This window comes from Tenrec ecaudatus, chromosome 1 (genome assembly GCF_050624435.1).
Source record: "Tenrec ecaudatus isolate mTenEca1 chromosome 1, mTenEca1.hap1, whole genome shotgun sequence".
Taxonomy (NCBI): domain Eukaryota; kingdom Metazoa; phylum Chordata; class Mammalia; order Afrosoricida; family Tenrecidae; genus Tenrec; species Tenrec ecaudatus.
In genome coordinates, this window is record NC_134530.1 from 83,357,496 (window position 1) to 83,371,475 (window position 13,980).

Here is a 13,980-nt window from a genome sequence, read left to right on the forward strand (position 1 = left end):
GTACACCATCGTTCTCTATGACAATGTTTATAGTACCTAGAAAACCTGGAGCTCTTTGGTTCTTTAGGATTAACAGATGAGCCCTGGTGGTGTAGTGGTTACGCTCTGGGTTGCTAACACAAGGTCAGCCATTCAAAACCACTAGCGCTCTGTGACAAAATAAGATGGGGCTGTCCACTTTTGTAAAGAGTTACATTCTCAGAAACTCACAGGGGCAGTTCTGCTCTGGCCTATAGGGTTGCTATGAGCCAGAATTGACTCGATGGCAGTGGATTTTTTTTGTTTGTTTTGCTTTCTAGGATTAAAAAAAATTTACCCATAAGTTTCTCATGTGGCTATTTTCTTTTAAGCCTTCGTGTTATAACCTAAACCATGTTTCAATTTCAGTTCACAGACTAGAGAATCTATTCATAATGACTGGAGAAGTCACCAAGTCTCTGATGGAAAATATAATTCCTATACCAAAAAGTCCAACTCCACAGCTACTGCTACTTGGAGGTGTCCAAAGAGTTAGTTATGGAGTTTGCAAACAAGGCCAGGGCTCTGAATTGTAACCCTCTAGTCCCCTCCATATTACCAGAAATTTGATATCATACTCAAGTGGAACATTCACTTAATTGAAACTTGTAGAGCCATGGACCAACAATGTAATAGATTCAATATCTTTTGAGGGTAATTGATACCTAGCAAGTACTCACAGTGAGGAAGGTCACAACTTTGCCATAGTCACTATAAGCTGCAATCGCAACCGCGCTCAGTGAAGGCTTGAGCCATAGAAACAACAACAGCAACAACTCACTGAGTTGATACTGACTCATACTGACACTACAGGACAGGTAGAAGTGCTCCTGTGGGTTTCTGAGACTAACTCTTGATGGGCGTAGAAAGCCCCACCTTTCTCCCACGGAGCAGCTGGAGGTTTCTAACTGCTCACCCTGCAGTTAGTAGCCCAACCCATACTTGCTACACCACCGGGGCTCCTGAGCTGTAACAAGGAAGCACCAAAACAAAACATGGACTTTGGAGCCAAACGGATGTGAGTTCAAATTCTGGTTTGGTCACGTTACATTCCTGCAAATTTGGACCTTACCTGCCCTTGCTGTGTTTCAGTTGCCTCTGTGACATGATTGAGACAATAATACTTCTTGATAAAATATGCAACACGTAAATATATCGGTGCAGTGGTTGGCATATGGCATGTAGAACTGAAGCCAAGCACGATGTGGATAAAATGGATCTAATAAGTGCTAACAGCAGAGCCGTGTATAGCTCCAAAGGCAGGCGTCGCCTGGAACCAATGGCCCACCCAAATAAAGTGGGTGATGGTCGAAGCACAGGAGGGAGTTGCTTTTGTAGTATCCCATGAGGACCTTCCTGGCTTCTTGTCAAAGAAAGATCTTTGCAGTCCAGCATCATCAGGGGAGATATTCTAGAGCAAGCGAGTCATAAACCAGAACTTGAGCCTTAAGTGAGATTCTATTGGACAAAAAAGGAAGGTCAAATAGCCTAGGACAGAGGATCAGTGGTTGGAACATGACTGATCCATTCTGTCCTTGGAACAGAGAATGTATGTGGGGGAAAAATATAAGGAACAGAGAAACCATGAAGTGCATTTATTCCAACTTGTGAGAGGCCTTGAAGATCAGTCTAAGGGACCTCTCTCTCCTGCACGCGAGAGACGGAAAGCCACGTGCCCCATCTGCTGCAATGTGATCTTTTAGGGAGAATCATCTGAAGGTTGAGCAGGAACAAAAGGAAGGCAGTAGGAAGCTCCGGATGGATGAAGAGTGCACCCGACATGGGTTCGGAGGGTTTGGGATTTATCACAGAACCACCAAGTACCAGTGTTACAGCTCTTTTAGAATGTGTCTAGCAGGTTTTCTGTTTTGTTCTGGAACCCCTGCCACCCGCCACCCCCCGCACCCCACACACAAAAAGAATCACTAAGTACCAGTATGAAGTCACTAGCGAGTTTGTCAGCTCTCCAAGGCGTAGTTGCATTTTCTACAGACTGGAATACTAATAAAGATAGGATTTGGTGTGGGGACAGGCAACATTTTGTAAACTTTAGAACCAGATTATGTTGATGACCAAAACAGGTCGTATGTGGAATGTCTTTAACCACCCTTGAAAAATGGTTCATGCAACCACAACACTGCATTTTTCATTTTATTGAGTTTATATAGTCTAAATCAAATTGTAATAGCCACCATCTTCAACAGCACAACTCTGGAGCCCAGGGTAGTGGAGCAGGTTTGCAAATGACCTTGACTCGTTAAGATGAGTAACTCTCACTGGCTAGAAGGAAGAAGAGCAAATGGCCATCGTGGCTCCATCTCTTTGACCTCAGGGCACCAGTGGGAAAGGCCTTTTTGCATCTCCTTGCCTATATCACGCTTTCTTGGCATCTACACTTCTGCATTTGTACCTCTCTCTGCATGAAACGACACCAACGATATCCCACTAAATCCTTTGACATTACTAGGACAAATTCCAATTCTAATTCTTTTCAGATCCAATTCAGGCATATTCCACCTATTATTCAGCATTGGTTCTTCAGCTGGGGTAAAAAGTCTTCTATTTGTTCACATGGTACCGGCGGTTCCCACACTCACAGCACATGTTCAATTGCAGCCTTCCACCTGAGTAGACCATTGAGAAAGAGTGGGCACTGAGCGGAGGGCAGGTCTCGAATTGTTCACTATATTTTTCTATGCATTCCCCATACCAAGGACTCTACTTTTAAGTGTAGGAGTAAAAAATATATTCAATGGAAGGCAAAAGAGAGGCGGGAAAGGAGGAAGGCTGGGATTTCTCCATAACTACAGCTTAGACACACACTGTCTGTACTCCTCCCTGAGTGTGCCCATGACACTAGAAATGCCGATAGCAAGCCGTGCCTTAAAAACGGGCATCCCTCAGCCCCCTTCAGTTTTATCCTTGGCAAGAATCTCGTCTTAGAATCAGAAGATTTGGGTATGTATCTGCTATTTGACTTTGATAAGTCCCAAACCTTGCATCTCAGCTTCTTCAACTTAAAAATAAAACAGTTTGTTCTCAGGAGCATGCGTGTGTGGGGTAAGGATTAGATATCAATAGACTCTGTGAACTTTAAAGAACTATATAGACTGTTTGAACAAAAGAGATTTCAATTGTGCTCTGGAACAGTTCTTTCTTCTACGTCTCAATTATAATAAGTCAATTAAAATCCATAATGGAAAAAAGAGACTAGAGGCTTAAAGAGAGTTTTCTTTCAAATTCCCTTTCTAAACCTAGGGGCGAGCAGTGTCAAATTGTAAAAAAAAAATTCTTTTACACTCTAATCACTTTTGGATTCTATTGAAGTTTCAGATGTTCTTTTTGGGCTTGATGTAGTCAGGAAACATAGTAAACCTTTCTAACACTGAAAAGTGCTAACGCAAAAACTACAGTGATACTTCAGCCATGGGCGACATTTAAAGAATCCCCAGCTACATAATCACATTAACATTTAATGCGTCCAAGTTCAGCTAAAATATGTTTCCTCTCTTCTACTTCTCCGTCCTGAAGCTAAAAATGCAGCTGGAATCTGGAGAGTCCCATTCGGGCCCTGAGACGAGCCCCCACAGAAGGGGAGTCCCCTAGCCCCGTTCCCACACCACTGCTCCTGGAGGTAAACACAGCTGTCCATGTGGGCAAACATCTCTGATCATCTTGCACCTTTTATAGGTCAGCCAGTGTGTGCGGGAGACACGAGAGAGTTCCAGGAGAAATTCATTACTGCCACTCATTCTCGTTTTCCGTCTCAATATAATTAAGCTTGGCTAATTGTCTATCATGATTAAAATCATGCCAATAACAACCTTGTTCTCGAGCCTGGCTCTGCTCCAAACTTGTTAATCGCTCTTGTTTTAGAGTAGGTCATTCTGTACCTCACTTCAGCTGTGAAATTCGTTATAAATAACACGCTTAGATAATAAGATCATCCTTGGGTGACCAGGAAGCGTCAACAGGGATGACACAAGCAGTGGTGAATGCACAGGGTAACGGAATTGTCATACGAGTCATTCTCAGCTGCCTGGAACATGGCCCTGGTTTTAACGCAAGGCCATAGCACCAGAAATGGACAAACAAACAAAACCAAACACACAAACAAACAAGAGCGTAAAGCTTAAGTGCAGGCCTAAAGAATCAGTTGCATAGGGATGGGATGGACAGCATGATTGCCCAAACACAGATTTGGATTATATAAAGGGTACCCAAAGCAAAATGGGAGTCAACATGGATCTTGAAAGTACAAGGAATGTCTGGATTCATTGAAATCCCACATATCACTCATTCAAGAGGTGTTGGCTTAGGATGTACTATTATTTTATGTACCACTAGTGGGAAAAAATAGACACTGTCAATTAAAAGTTATGACCATACTTTCTTGCCATTTTGAATTTTTATTTTATACTTAGTAAGAAAGCTCTCACAAGATGGATTTGCATTCTCTATCATGCTGCTCTGTTTCTGCGCTTCCCTGAGTACAAATACCTTTTGGTTTTAAAGCTGAATCACAGTGTAATCTTGTTGAAGACCCGTCAGCTGTCAATCAGCACATTCAGTAACAGCTATGTACCTAACTCAGTTGGAGGTATGGTGCTGTGAGCAGATAGAACCAAACGTGGAAGAGAGGAAATGGTGATGGCCTGCCAGCCCACAGTGATTATAAAACACCAGCAAGTGTAAGGTGCGTCCCATTTTCTAGATATTATAAAATGGAAAATTTTGCATGGTAGGGTTTATGAAATACTATAGAGGATCCCAAGCAAGAGAGATAGTAGCTCCGTTCCCTTTAAAGCTCATGGGTCCATATCTGAGTTCCAACTTCCAAGTAATTTCCTAGACAAGGTCCTGTCTGATTTATGCATGCCTCCCTTCTGTTCCCACTGAAAGTATAAATGGCTCTGCTTACACCATGTGCCCAGGTGCAATGCCCGTGTTATCTCCACACTGACTTCAAAAGCTATAAGGCCCTCTAGGTCAAGGGGGAACTTCTTCCTTCCTGTCCCATTGACAGCAGTGAGAAAGGCACCTGACCCATAGTAGGTCTTAAATAAAAGAAGGAATGACTGCCATACCACGATGAACTCTAGGGCCCACAATCCTTTTCTCAATTTCATTAGAAGATAAACACCATTATGATGTAGATTATATTCAAGCAGCATTATTCACGGAACAACAAATATTAATAAGTATTCCCTTATGTCAACAATACCCATAGACCGAATTTCATCTCTCCTGTCAGGGTCTACATATGTGAGTATAGGGAAACCCCACCCCAATACTAGCATATATAGATCCTGAATTCTATTGAGGAACCCAACCAGATTGACTTAGTCTGATCTTCCATTTAACTATTTCATGGAACTTGAAATATTTACTATCTCTTGGTCTAGTTACATATGAGGAGCTTCATCCTAAAGTTGGCGTGAAGATTAAATAAGCTAGACAGCACCTACAATTGTCCTCATAATCTAACTTCTCAATACATGATTACTTTAGGTTTATAAAGCTTGTTGCAACTTACAACAGCTTTTGAGCCCACTAAATATTTTTCTTTAATAGTTTTATTGAGCTTGAATTAAGATATCATATAATTCAATAGTTTGATATACTAAGAAAGGTTGTGAAATCATCACTACAATCAACTTGGGAACATTCTCTTCCTTTTTGCTCCTATGGATGTCGACTCCCCATTTCCACAGCTTTCCCGTCTATGCTTCCAGGTACTTATTATTCCAGTCTGTCTTCATAGAGCCACCCATACCGATTTCCCTAGACAGAAAAGCGCACAAAATAAAGACAACAAAACAGAGAAGGTCCTAGTGACAATGACCATAAAACAGAAAATCCTCCATCCAAAAGAAAGCAGGGACTACTAAAAACCAGAATGCATTCACCACAGGTCCAATAGGCGCTCTAATGACAAGATGTTCCATCCTAGCCGTGATAGTTACCTAATTTGGTGTCAATTTGAGGGTTAAGAGTATAGGGATGGAGTCTAACCTGTCAATCTGGAGATAGCCAATAAGACCTCTGTGAGAGCATGACCTTTTCCCGAGGATTCTGGGAAATCTGGTACTTACTCCTTGGAGGCGGGAGACATTTCTCTCTCTCTGCTTACTTCCTGTGAGACACTCCTGAGGAGAAGTCACATGGACCTACCCTGATGCAGCCCTGGGAGCTAGAGAAGCCACATGGAGACCTCTGCCAGGGCTGAGATGCTTACACCACCACTGGATCCAAAGACTTTCTACCCACTGGCCTGTGATCACCCTGCATTCGGTGTCATTGCCTGGGCTTTGTGAGTTTGAAAAGGTCTTTATAGATTGGTATCAGACATATGGGCTTATATCAGACTTATGGTCTTGGACAGGACTGTATTGGGATGCTTTCTTAATGTACAATTACCCTTTATATAAAACTCTCTCTTATACACACATACTTGTTTGAATTTGTTTCTTTAGTCTACCCGGACTAACACACTAGTCTAGCAAGAGCTGTTAAAAATCAACTTTACACTGTTCTTTAAAGGCTAGTCACATTCCTAGACTATGGTCACTGGGATTCACAAGAGACTCAGGTCATGTAGTGAACCTATAAATGGAATTTGGCCTTTGACTATCATCCATAGCATTAAAATAAATCATGTGTTTAGAATTTAGACTCTGGTACCATTCCCTTCTCCAATTTGGATTTTATTGTTTACCATCCTTGGCTCACACAGACTGCTTCTTCTGTGTGGGCTTAACTGACTTCTCACTTCTGAAACAAAACTCACTCCCATTGCGTGACCCTATAGGACAGGGTAGAGTGGTCCCTGGGGGTTTCCAAGACTGTCATTCTTTAGGGCAGTAGAAGGCCTTGACTTTCTGCTGGGGAGTGGCTAGTGGTTTCAAACTACTGACCTTGTGGATTCGCAGGCCAGCATATAACCTCAACAGCACCAGGGCTCTTTCGGACTCCTCATAGCGATGGCAGCATTTTTTGAGACAAACTTTTAAGACCCCAGAGGGTTTTTTGTTTTGCTTTGTTTTCCTTTCTGATATCTGGACACCATCTGATTTATTCAGCACACATTATTTCCTCATGAGGGCGAATATCAAGAAGGGTCATGTCACAAGAAACAACTGCCCTCATATTAGGGCTTCAATCAAGTGAGAGCTCGAAATCCATATCTGCGGCTGATATATCTCTCTGGCTCACTTTAGAGACAATATTATTGTTTTATTGGAATACATCTCAAATCAACCCAATGGGGCACAAGGTAGTTCTGCTGATAGTAACATTACTTTAGTCAACTGTATGGAATTTAAAGCAGTGTCAAGAAAAGGAATTTATACAGGTGTGAGACATCCTGTTAGACTATAAATGAATTGTTACCTTGAAACAGTTTGGAAACGTAGGTGACTGGACTCTAGTTATATAAGCCATGCGGCTTGGCGATACAGCAGTAACACTCATTGACAAAGGCAGAACCAGGTGTGGTAGACTAACACATACCACAAAAACGCAGAGAGAGCGGGAAAGCAGCAAATATATGTTGGTCTTGGGTCACCATTCATTGGACATCCTCACTGGGACTTATACGGCAGAATCAAACTAATCCAATGACCACCAGTTCCCTAACCTTCAGTTTTAAGTTCCAGGGAGTATTGCAGTCCCTTCATTCAGTTCCAAGTGAGTTTAAGGCAAGGCCCACTTCACTTAGTGGGGTTTCCAGTTTGGGTCTCTCTGGTGGGGTCTGTAAAGGGAGTTGTGCACCACAAAAAGCGTCTAATGTTCTTGTTGTCTATGGCATACTCCTGGGTCACTTGGGGCTGGTTAGAAACTAGATCAAAATTGACAAGTTACGAACAGTACCAGGTGTGTTTTCCCATTGGAGTCTACAGAAGCAACGTCACACATTTTTCTAAATGGTGGGTGACATCACCTTCTCCTCACAGACATGTGCCTATCCCCTCTTGATCAGCCTTCCCAAGAAGGCTCACAGATTCCTCTGTGAGAGCATCCATTGATTTGGGATGACTGGCTCTATTGCAAGTTCAGTGATCTTCTTCCTTTCCACACCACATGGGAAATGGCCTCCATCAGGCATGAGGTCCTCTCCTGTGAGGTGGTTTATTAGATGTTCAAATAAGGGGGGTCATACATAGCTTATTGGAAGTAGGTAGATGCATGATCTTGTTGCTTTGGTGACCTGCCTTTGTCTTGGCTTTTATCCTCATCCTAGTGAATTCACACAATATTTGACCATTTGTGACTGATTGACTTCACTTAGCATAGTGGTTTCCAGGTCTATCCATGTTATGATCTACCACATCTTTTGACTGTCATGCCCATCTTGGAAGGACACACTTCTGTTTTCAAACATGGAAATAGACTATGGAAATAGACTTTGAAGGGGTGTGTGTGTGAATGACTTGCATAAAATCACAGAGTCACCGGCATCTTTAGCTCAGTTCTTGATTTCAAACTGCATTAATAAAAATTGAATTTTCTACCTGGTAGGACCATGAGATATATCTGAGCCCCCATATCTTGTTTATAATATAAAGAACCTGAGGAATAGAGAGAAGTAAGTTCCTTTTAGAACCACTCAACTGCGGGCGGCAGAACTGATATCAAAGCCCAGAGATCTGGACTCTTGGAAAAATACTCGAACCTCAGCTTCTCCATCTTTAAAATGAAGCCAGTGTCTTCTCAGGTGTATGTGTCTGCAGCAAGAATGGTATTGGATCAGGATTTTTCACTCAACCTGGTGTCTAAATCTAAGTTCTGCTTCCTCACTGGGAACATGTTGCAGCCCTAGGTGATCTGGCCCCTCTCTCCTCTCCAAGTTCGTCCAGCATGCTGATCTTTCAGCTACCCTTCATTGTTCCAGGCAACTCACCACTGAGAGCCCTTGTACTTGCTTTCCCTCTTTCTAGAAAATTCTTCCAATTGTTTCTAGGTTTGGCTTTTTTAATTCACTTAATACAAGATATTCAAGGCTTTTTCTAGAGTTCTTCTCAATCCAGAATAGCCTTTAGACCAATGGTTCTCAACCTTCCTCATGCCGTGACCCTTTAATACAGTTCCTCATGTTGTGGTGACCCCCCCAACCATAACATTATTTTCGTTGCTACTTCATAACTGTAATTTTGCTACAGTTAGGAATCAGGCGACCCCTGTGAAAGAGTTGTTCCATCCCCAAAGGGTTCACGACCCGCAGGTTGAGAGCCGCTGCTTTAGACACTGAATACAAAATCCCTGATCCATTACTATGCAACGCCTTCACTTACCCCCTTCTGCTCTTTCTTTTTCGGCACTTATTAGCAGGCTAACAGCTGCTGTTAATCAACAAGAAGTCGCGATGACCGGTGTACAACAGAAAGAAACATTGCCCAGTTCTCTGCCATCCTCAGATCTGCCAGCACGTTCAAGTTCATCGTTGTGGCAATCCATCTCACTGAGGTCCTCGCTTTCCCTCCCCGGGCCTCTACATCATCAAGCCTGGTATCTTCCTTTGCCATGTGATCCCTTGCGGTGACATGTGCAGAGTAAGCAAATCAGATGAAATTTGGTTGTGATAAGTAAGGATTTCATTAATTAATTTTTGGAACTAGATTCCCCAGGCCTTTTTTTGGAGTATCTCTTAGGCTGGAAACTCTCTTGAAATCTGTCTATTATGGGTAACCCATTTTATTTTTGAAATATTAGTGCCAGAGTTTCCAGTTAACACACTAACATACACACCCTGGCAGTACGAGAAATTGACACCTAGGTGATAGGAAAACATAGTCCTAACTAATATTCCATATTTGTTTCCTCTGTCTTCCAATATAATGGAGGCTTCATGAAGACAGTGACTAGATTTGGTTTTCTCCATTTTGTATCATCAGAACCTTGTCTGACACACTGTTAAGTGCCCAGTGTGGTAGCAGTTGAGTGACCACCATTTCCCAGGAATAGGCACTAGGGAAAGAATTGTGAGCTCAAACGACATTCCCTTCCACCCTCATGGAGTTTCTAGTCTAACATTTAATTAAATAATCACGAATGTATATAAAGCTATAATTGTTAGTTGCCATTGGAAGTAGTCAGGCCTCACTTCAGAAACATCTTTGGGTGGGTTTGAACCACCCACCTACTGGTTAGTGCCTCAGTGTTTTACCATTTTACAAGAGATCCCTGTGTGGTGCTATAAGAGCTTATGATAGGGGGAGGTAACATTGTGTTGGGATTCTGGGAAGATTTCCCTGAGGAAGCACCTTTCTATGTGCACATTTGACGGGTAAGCGGGTCTACGTTAGGTTAAAAGCATCGGAAGATTAGTAGAGGAAACACTCAACCTACAGTCTGGGGCAAAGAAGAGATGATGGTTGGAGTGTAGCACCCAGAGAGATGGGGGAGTGGGCAGAGGTCAGGTCATGCAAGACATTTTAGGATATATTGAAGATTTTGTCCTTTATCCTGTGAACAATGGGGGGCTCTTGAGCATTTTAATCAGAAAGGTGATACAATCTCTTCTGTGTTGTAGAATGCTCACTGCGGTTGCAGTGTGACTTGCAACTGAGTAGGCTAAGGGAGGAATCTAAGTGACTAGTAAGGAAGACAGTTCAATTAGCCCAGGGAGGAATGACAGTGGCCTGTATTGTTTGGGGACATGCTGCTAAATAACTCTCTAAAGTGTTGAAAAGCAAGAATGTTACTTTGAGGACGAAGGTGCATCTGGGCTAAACCATGGTGTTTTCAATCACCTCATGACATGTTGAAGCTGGACACTGAGGAAGACTGAAGAAGAAGCATGCACTTGCGTGTGGTGCTGGAGAAGAATAGGGAACGTACCATGGGTGCTAAAAGAACCAACAAATCTATCTTGGAAGAAGTAGAGCCAGAATGCTCCTTGAGGCAAGGATGGCGAGACTTCCTCCTGTCTACGCTGGGCTTGTTATCTGGAGAGACCAGGCTCTGGAGAAGGACAGCGTGCTGGGTAAAGTAGAGGGGTCATGACAAGATGGACTGACACAGTGGCTGCAATAATGGACTCAGACATAAGAATGAGTGTGAGGAGTTTTAGGACTGGGTAGTGTTTCCTTCTGTCGTACACAGGGCCACTATGAGTTGAAACCAACTCATAACCTAACCTGAGTTAACATTACACCGAACAACAACGGGAGAAATGTGCCCCCAGGAGCCGTGGGAAGGAGAGTTTCATGGAGAACACTGTGTTCAGGAATGTGAAATAAGGAAGCGGGGTCCTAGGACAGGTTATTAGGCTGAATGACATCAAGGTCACTCGGTGACTGTAGTGAGGGCTGCTCCAATGGAATGCTAGAAACAGAAACCGAAGCGGAAGAGGTCCGAGGGAGAACAGCAAGGTTTACCATGGGAACAGCACAGGGTGTTGTCAACTAGCGTTCAAGAAGTGTAGCTCATGGTAACAGGTGATGGGAGATGTAGGATCGCTAGATTATCAGTTTCAAGACAAAAGAAACTTGAGAATGTTTAAACAATGACGGGAAAGAGAAATTGAGAAGGATAACCAGTCGTAAAGGAGACTGAAGAGATAAAATTCTGGTTACTGTAAGAAATACTATGTTTCAAAGACTAGTTAAAAAAAAACAACTAGGCCATGGCAAAGGAACTAGGACCATCCTCCTCTGTGTTAAAGGAGAGAAAGAGTGGGGAGGGCTTGTGTAGACAGAGTAGGTTTGTCTATTTAGTAGGAGGTCAGTAAGGGAGCTCTCATTTCACGTATTTATTTTGTGTGTCAAGTCCTATGAGTTAGAGCTAGGGGAGAGAGATGTTTTGATAGGAAGCTGAAGGTTTGAGGGAAATGAAGAAAGTTGGAAATACTGTAGCAAGTGCGACAATAAATGCACCAGAGAGCCATGACTGGTTGTGGTTCTTCAGGAGATGGCAGTCATACCCGTCTTCTTGGGGGTGGGGGTGGGGTGGGTGACTCTACAGCCAGCTATGTAAGAGCAGACACCCAGAGGTTGGTTAGACACAGCCTAGCCTGTTGTTCCCTTTATCTAGAAGGACAGGATTAACAAAAACAAAAACAGAAAGACGAGGGAGTTAAAGACTTTGGCATATGCATTATGAAATGAACGAAGGCCTGTGCTTTTAGCTCACCTTGCCAAAGTTATCTTAAATGAAGAAGGTATTCCTCATTCTATTTACCAGTTAAGTGGAAGATGGTTTCTCTTTCATTTGCTTTTGTTTCGTGAACTTTTTCGGGTGTAGTGTTGGGACTTTTATGTCTGAATTATCTGAGTCCATCTGGTGGTGTCCCTTCACCCATCATACTTGGCTGCAAGCTCCTTTGAAGGACAGAGTCATACCTAATTCATACCACAAGTACATTGCCAGTGCCTAGTTCAGTGTTTTTCACCCCGAGGTCGTCTGCTAACTGGCAAATAAATACATTATAAAAATTGATGCACGTGCAAGACACTTAGACAGGGCAATTACCAGTGAGATATTTATCCATCCCATCTCTGATAATAAAAATAATAATCACCACCCTCTTTGATCCAGATTTATAGGTGGCTTCCTAAAATAGAACAAACAAAGTGAGCTGAAAACCAGACGAAGTTCTGAATGAGAGATGTGGTCATTATTTTTTTAGTTCTCTTTGCTAAGGAGATGCTATTTCTTCCCCTTGCAGAGAAATGAGAAAAAGAGAAATGAACCAGAGTAGATCGCTTTAAAATTCTTCATTAGCATCCACACTGAATAAATTTCTGCGGCAGGAGCCTTAACACAGCTTTCACTGTATCTGATGCACAGAAAACGAAGCCTGCCAATCCTGCCACATGTCTCAAGATGAAGAAGGTCAACATATCAGAAAATAAAATCAGTAGCAAAGATTTCAAAGAAATTCATCCCAAGAGTTCTTCTCAATGAATGCAGTGCAAGATTGAAGAATTCAATTACATGAAAAAGAGGCCTTTTTTTAATACCGGGCTCAGCTATTAGTTTTTTTGTCATTGCTAACATGAAGGCATATTGTTAGCCATCAGGAAATCTCAACAAATTCATACATTCAAATCACAAGGGATTTGTTTGGTGGATGGATCTGAAATCTGGTCTGCCCCAGCTCCTCACTCACGATTTCATTTATGCCGAGGGGAATAGTATTCCTAATCAGACCTAGAAAAACTGAAGTCTTTGCTACTGAGCTGCTTTTTCCTTTCAGGAAAAAAAAATGCTTTCAATGTTATCATTGTATTATAATTAACTTTTGTCATTTGAACTTGGCCAATTGAATTTTCTCTTAAAAAGGAGAGATGCTGAGGGGTCATCTAAGCAGACTTTGTGGAAATCAAGAGTCTTTGAATCTAGAGTCTTAAAAATGCATCATAATCTTTGATTTCATAAATCAAATTCTGTGGTTGGCTCAGAGGAAATGAAGTTTCCTTTTAAAAATACAAAGTTTGGTTTTAAGGGAGACATTGGACAGTGCAAGACATGACAAAACAATAACTTATAAATGATCAAGGGTTCATGAGGGAGGGAGGGGAGAGGAGGAGGGGGGAGAGAGGGGAAAAATGAGGAGCTGATACCAAGGGCTCAAGTACAAAGAAAATGCTTTGAACACGATGATGGTAACATATGTACAAATGTGCTTGACACAATGGGTGCATGGATGGATTGTAATAAGAGCTGTACGAGCCCCCAATAAAATCATTAAAAAATTTGCATTGCAAAGTATTGATAGTAATGCAAAAGTCCTTTCCCATTGCCAGGCATGCCTCCTGCAATACAACAGTAAGACTCCTCAAGACCCGGCTGTTCTTGCTTGGACTATCAGAAAGCAGCAGAGGCACGGTTGAACCAATGTGAGGGCCTAAGCCTTAGGAGGCATGGGGCTTTCTTTTCCCTCTTGGGATGCTGCCCTACAACCTCCATGTGAAAAAGCTCGTCCAGCTTACAGGAAGAGGAAAGGGTCATGGCAGAGAA

General features: G+C 42.4%; 1 non-coding gene across 1 annotated transcript; it reads left to right on the forward strand.

The window, feature by feature from the left end:
- Window positions 1-1,842: 1,842 nt before the first annotated feature.
- Window positions 1,843-1,902, forward strand: LOC142438342 (U7 small nuclear RNA). The gene has a single exon (XR_012782732.1). It is a non-coding gene; the product is annotated as a U7 small nuclear RNA (small nuclear RNA).
- Window positions 1,903-13,980: the final 12,078 nt, after the last annotated feature.